At 44.6% G+C, this 6,606-nt stretch overlaps 1 protein-coding gene across 8 annotated transcripts in view; it reads right to left on the minus strand.

The window, feature by feature from the left end:
- Positions 1 to 5,838, minus strand: part of SOCS5 (suppressor of cytokine signaling 5) — a 69,447-nt gene extending 63,609 nt beyond the window's left edge. For 5 of the 8 annotated variants that reach the window (XM_066378329.1, XM_066378333.1, XM_066378330.1 and 2 more), the window contains exon 1: positions 5,319 to 5,539. The gene's annotated coding sequence lies outside the window, so the exon portion shown is untranslated. Of the gene's footprint in view, positions 1 to 5,318; positions 5,540 to 5,665 lie in introns of those variants that run through there. The other 3 variants (XM_066378336.1, XM_066378335.1, XM_066378334.1) reach the window with 1 other exon arrangement.
- Between the last annotated feature and the right edge of the window lie 768 nt (positions 5,839 to 6,606).

Raw genomic sequence — 6,606 nt, forward strand, 5'->3', positions numbered from 1 at the left:
CGACCTTGTGATCATGTCAATGATCCCATGCTCAATCCAGCAGGCCCATGCTCAAGCCATCTGGTGACCTTGGGGTTTTGAACCAGGGCCCTCAGCATCCCAGGCCAACACTCAATCTACTGCACCAACACCAGTCAGGCTAAAACTTTCTATCAGTTAAAAAACAATACAACTCTGGAAACTTCTGAGGCCTCCTTGTAACTCTGTTAGCTCTGCTAGCATTATTTTAGACTAAAGGAATGAGCCATATATTTATCATGTGAAGTACCACCACCAGAATGCCTGCCTAAGGTCTAAAACAATAAAGCAAGAACCTACCACTGCCATAACGAATAGACTTTTGAACTATTACTTGTTTCTGATATTAATCTCTAACCTGTAAAATAAACTCAATTTAATGAACTCTAAACATAAGAGCAATTAAAAATATTATGTGAAATATTCTTAAAAATAATTGAAATTAATGCTTAAAAAGAGACATAAAAAATAAACTCCTGTGTGACAGATGGTAAGAAGTTACGTGTTGTTACAGGAGGTAAAGATGTTGTGAGAAGGAAAGACCTCAAAGATGCTTGAGAATCAAAGTTAAGAGGACTATAAACAGAAGAAGAGCTGCTATAAAAGTAATAGAAGAAGAAGAAGAAAAAAAGCAATAGAAGAAACTCCTAAAGCAGAACCAAAAAATATCCAAAAGAAATTTACCACTGTCACCACAAAAAACATTCACTAAACTAACAAGACCTGGATTACAGCAATTTATAAAAGAACAAAATGTGACAGAAGTGTATTACATAAATTTTATCAATAAAAACTAACAGTTTGATGAATGAAGTTATCAAAATGTTCAATTAATAGAAAGCAAGGTTCAATGATCTTCTCATGGTTCCATTGGCAGAGAGGGGTTACAATTAATAACAGGCTTTATAAATTCCTGGTTTCCTTATCTAAGCTTAACCAATAGGCCTCTAGAACTCAGTAGAATACCTGCAAGTCAATTTTAACATTTGGTTTAGAATAATGAAACTGCTCCCAATGACATTCAGAAAAAAAGCCACATTCAGTCTAACTTAATATGCACATCTAATTAAAGGTCCAAGGTGAACAGAGGAAGGAGGAAAATAAGTAAGAGCATCATTCACACTAACTGCCTTTACAGTAGACTATTATTGATCATGTATATATTTACCTAGAAATACTTTTTTTTTTGTAGCCTCAAAGTGACTTCATTAACAGCAAGGAACCAAGTGGGTCTACAAGTGTCTGTATATACTTAATGAACCATAAAGAATGAGGCCTAATATTTGTTGTAGCCTTACCATGTACTAAGGGAGCACTTTTAATCCTCACCAATACCCTACCAGGCAGGTACTTTCATTACCTTTAATTTATGGATGAGGAGATCTAGGTACAGATGGTTAAATCACTTGCCAGAGAACATAATTTTCTTAAGTAGCTGAAATACAAATCCAGTTTATTTTTCTCTATTACAACTGTGATAGCAATTATGCTTTCATAATTATCATGTAATTCTACTACTACTCTTTTGAAAAGGTACTGGAAACCATTTTAGCATAAAATCCCCACACCTACTAAAAATATTTTAAATATAGAACTTACTTTGAAAATGAGCCTTTTGAAATCTGAAAATCTCTTAAGCAATTAATTTTTACCATAACAATTATAGAATGCAAGCCTACTATAAGAAGTTTATCTAATATTTTAGACTTAGATGACACTTTGTTTTTCCAATGAGACAAAGATCAGCACTTCCACTAACAATATTGTTTTAATATTTCCAGTAAAAGCTCATCTAGTTTTACATCTTTTCACATATAAAAGTAGTCAACTCAAACATATCCATCCTTGGAAGGGAACAACATCACAAATAATCCCCAAATTATCTATAGCTGTCAATGGAATGCTTTAGAAATAAACACTGTGCTTTTCCTTCAACTTTCTATGCGCCATAATGAGGCTCATGAGCATCAACAATGCCGAAAAGAGAGGCAAACTCCAGGTTCTTATTAGGCTGTTTTCCAAAGTCGTCATCCGATTTCTAACCGTGATGTTAAAGCATGGCTACACTGGCAAATCTGAAATCACTGATGATCACAGAGCTGGGAAAATTGTTGTGAATCTCATGGGCAGGTAAACAACTGTGGAGTGATCAGCCCCAGATTTGCTGGGCAACTCAAAGGCCTAGAAAAATGGAAGAACAACCTGCTTCCATCTAGTCAGTTTAGTTTCACTGTACTGCCAACCTCAGTGGACATCATGAACCATGAAAAAAAAATGAAAACACACAAGGGGGGGCCCTAGCTGTGGATATGTGGATGTCCTGGTTCAATCCCCAGTCAGGGCACACAGGAGAAGCGACCATCTGCTTCTCCATCCCTCTCCCTCTCACTTCTCTCTCTCTCTCTCTCTCTTTCCCTCCTTTAGCCATGGCTGGACTGGAGCAAGCTGGTGCCCAGGAGCTGAGGCTGGCTCCTAGGCCTCCACCACAGGGGCTAAGAGCTCAGTTGCTGAGCAATGGAACAACGCCCCAGATGGGCAGAGCATCACCTCCTAGTGGGCTTGCCCGGTAGTGGGCTTGCCCGGGTATATCCGCATGCAGGGGTCTGTCTCTGCCTCCCCTCCTCTCACTGAATTACACACACACACACACACACACACACACACACACACACGGGAAAATCCAGCAATTTTTTCCTCCTAGGGATAGAATACATATGTGCAAATAAAATGCCTCAATGGAAAAAAAGAACAAAATAAATACTGTGAATATGATAAAATAGAAAAACCCTTAACTACAGTCTAGAGATCTGCCCCTAGTCCTGGCTTCACTACTAACTAGCAAGTTCATCCTTCCACTGCTCTGGGTCTTTGTTTCCTGATCTGCAAAATAATTATCTCCACGCTCTACTCTCCCAGCTCTAAAAGAAACGTGACTCATACACATCTTTTTTCCAAGCCTCTCGTTCTCATCGTTTAGTTATTACTGCATTATTGTCCCTTAGATCTACAAATGGAGAAAACACCCCATTCTAAACAAATGTGACAGGGGATAACCTTTTCCAACATTGGTTTGCTACAGTTGAGTCTCAAGGTGAAAAATGTACAAGTTTTCATAGTGTTGAAAGGTGTTAGGTTTCAATTTTAGTCTACTGTTTTGTGTGCCAGTACATTCTCCCTAAGGACAAACAGTAAAATTCAAGGACAACAGGAAGAAAAAAATGTAATTATCCATTAATTATTCAAGAACTAAGGAGGTGCCAACTGAAAATATTAACTTTTTTGCAGAATATTTTCTCTGTCCGATGAATTGCATTAAAAGGCAAAACGTTCTCAAATTATCTTTAAGTACTTCCTATAAAATCTTTTGTTTTATAAATTATGAGAAATTAGTAAGATAACATACACGATTAAGCAAATATTTAAGGTCCTGGCTAGTTGGCTCAGTGGTAGATCATCGGCCAGAGTGTATGTCCTGGATTCAATTCCCAGTCAGGGCACAGAGGATTGGTGCCCATCTGCTTCTCCACACCCCCTCCCACTTCTTTCTCTTTCTCTCTTTCTTTCTCTCTCTCTTTCTCTCTCTCTCTCCCCCCATCCTGCAGCCATGGTTCAACTGGAGCAAGTTGGCCCCAAGCACTGAGGATGGCTCCACGGCCTTTCCTCAGGCACTAAAATAGCTTGGTAGAGAGCATGGCCCCAGATGGGCAGAGCATCGCCCCCTAGTGGGCTTATGGAGTGGATCCAGGATGGGGTACATGCAGGAGTCTGCCTCTCTGCTTCCCCTCCTCTCACTGATGTAAAAAAAAAAAAAAAAAAAAAAAAAATCTATCTATCTATCTAAAAATATATACATACATACATACATACATATTTAAAAGATCAAAGATCTAGCTTAGCTGCTGCTTCCCAGTGACAGAACATCTATGGACTGCCAGAGAGGTAGATTCTGTGGATTGCCACTGCCTAACCCTGGTATGCGTTTTCTATGTTCCTAACCCATTCTCAAGAGTGTATGCAGATAAAAAAGTCTTAAAATTAAACTAAGCATCTGACATCAAGATTCCCAACTGTTAGAAATTTCAACATGATCTTAGTATTGGTTTCTAGACTGCTGGCTTATCAATATCTTCCCGGTTCAACACTTAAAGTTAAAATATCTGAAAGCTTCTATAGAATTTGTGGTTCAATTTTGCGTGACCTGGTAAAGAAACAATTAAAACAAGGGAAAGAAAGCATGCGAATTACTTAATTCTGCATTATAAAAGTCAGTAGCAAACTATAATTGCACAATCCAATCTAAATGTTAAACAGGGAAGAAGTAAGCCACTGCTATAGATGGAGAGACGTGAAGAAAGGATCTTCAGCAGATGGAGAGGCTGCTACAAGAATTTCAAGGTGCAGTTTTGAGAATTTCCAGCAAAACGAATAACTGGTAAAACGCCATCAAACATTTATGTACATTTTAAAATAACGGATAACTGACAAGGTCCAGCTGCGAGCCACCTTTTGGTGGGAATGCCAAAAGAAAATGTCAAAATGACCTCGTGACTCCAATCCCCCAGCCTTCAAAGTTGAGACCCAAGCCAAGAAGTATACTTAAATTGTTTCTTAGCATCCTTTACAGGCAACTCCCTCTCCAGAAAGTTACTAAGCTTCAGCTCTTGAATGCCCAAATCCCAGAAGAAATCTTAGGACCCCAAACAGTTGCAAAGGGGTCTTCATGCAAACCGCCTGCGCATCCCTTTCCACCTCGGGTTGTAAACCCCGGAGGTGCTCCAGTCACTTCCCCCATCCAAGCGCCCGTTTCTCCTCTCACCTCCCAGTGGACCTCTTTTCTTCGACCTTGAGGAACCCCCCGGATCAGAGCCTTAGAGCCCCAAGTGAGCAGAAGGGTGGCCCCTTGCCTGCAGCGCTTGCATTGCCCCACAATCCGGTGGCTTCCCCCTCATCCACCTCGACCCGGATTACTAACGCCCTCCTACTAGACCGGGGCGACCCCCTTCCCCTTAGGCACCCCACGTTCCTGCAACCAGAAAACAATTTCACAGAAATGCATCGAGAGCCTACTAAGCGCAAGCTCCCACTACAGGCAGCTCAGTCTGAACGGGGTTCTCAGTCCCACGCCCGCTGTCTCCTTTGCGGCTAGAGGGACATCGCTGCCTCCGCCTGGGGTGTGGAAGCGCCTACCGGAGGCGGACTGCGCCGGGACCGGGCATCGGGGACCGTAGAGGCGGCCGCTAAGGGAGGCGCGGGGGATAGGGAGCGCATGCCCACCGGGCACGGGCCGTGGGGACACTCACCGGTCGGGGCTCGCGGGGCGGCCTCATCCAGGGGCACCTGCGACCAGGCAGGATGGGGCAGGACGGCGCAGTCACCGAGAGGGCGAGTGCGCCCGCCCGCCGGTCCAGTCCCCTCGGACAGTCCGAGCCAGCGCAGTCTTGCTCCTTCCGGAGGGAGCTCGGGGACCCCAGCTCCGCCGGATGCCCTCGCCAGGCCCCCACCCCGTTCCCCGGCCGCCTCCCCCTCTACACCCTTTTCCCCTCCCCCGCCCCCACCCCACCCCACCCCCACCCTACCCCCACCGGAATGGAAAATACCTCCCGGGGTGGGGGGCGGCGGGGGCACGCCTCTCTGAAGGGCAGCCTACCGTGACCAATAGCAGGCGGGGCTCTGACGGGGCGGGATTCCTAGCGGCCAATCCGGAGACATGTAGGTGAAGGCCAGAGGAGGGAGGCAGGGAGCGAGAAGAGGGAGGCCCGGGAGTCACCGAGGTCTGTCCACTCGGATGCGCGCTGTGCGCGGCTGCCATTTTGGAGTCGGGCAGCTGCGACGGCGGCTGAGTCCAGCCCGAGGGAAAAAGGAGGAGCCAGTCATGTGGGAGAGAGGTGGTCACGTGATCTTGAAGGGTGGGGTAAAGTGCGCTGCCGTTCGAGGGGCGGGGTCGACGGTGGCGAGTCACGGGGATTTATGAGGGTCACGTGGTCGGAGTAGGGTCTTTGGTGGGCTTAGGGGCGAAAGGTCAATCTGAGGTGGAGGAAGCAAAAGAGCTTTGCCCTGGTTTCAACTCTGTTAAAGAAAAGGAGAGGAAAAATGATGAATGGATAGTGTGAGCGCTGGGTCGGAAAATGTGAATGAATCTCCCTAGCTTCTAGCGTGGAGCCTCCTCATTACAGTACTACTTTACAAGATCTGCTGGAAACTGAGCACTTCGTTTAATTCAAGTATTGCCATCACTAATCTCAGCTGTCACAAACATGACTCACAGATCAGATGGAGGGGTGTTTGTCTCCCACTTTTTGCCTGCACTTTATATGGAAGGGCACCCGCCCAAGAAATGGCTGAAAGGGTAGAGCACCATAGTTGAGGTATTGTGACGCTGCCAGGACTCTTTCCATCTAGCCTTTCTCACAAACTTAGAAACTTACCAGCCACTTCTGTGTTAGGTATACCCATGATCTTGTTCCAATGCCTCCAAACAGAAAACAAACACTCCAAAAAACCAAAAATAAAATTGCCTCTGAGACCCTGTCTAGCTTTCATCCTTATTTCAATTCGTACTCCCTGCTAGTTTACTGAAAGTGCTCCTCT

The sequence above is a fragment of the Saccopteryx leptura genome, chromosome 3 (assembly GCF_036850995.1).
Source record: "Saccopteryx leptura isolate mSacLep1 chromosome 3, mSacLep1_pri_phased_curated, whole genome shotgun sequence".
In the NCBI taxonomy this organism is placed as follows: Eukaryota; Metazoa; Chordata; class Mammalia; order Chiroptera; family Emballonuridae; genus Saccopteryx; species Saccopteryx leptura.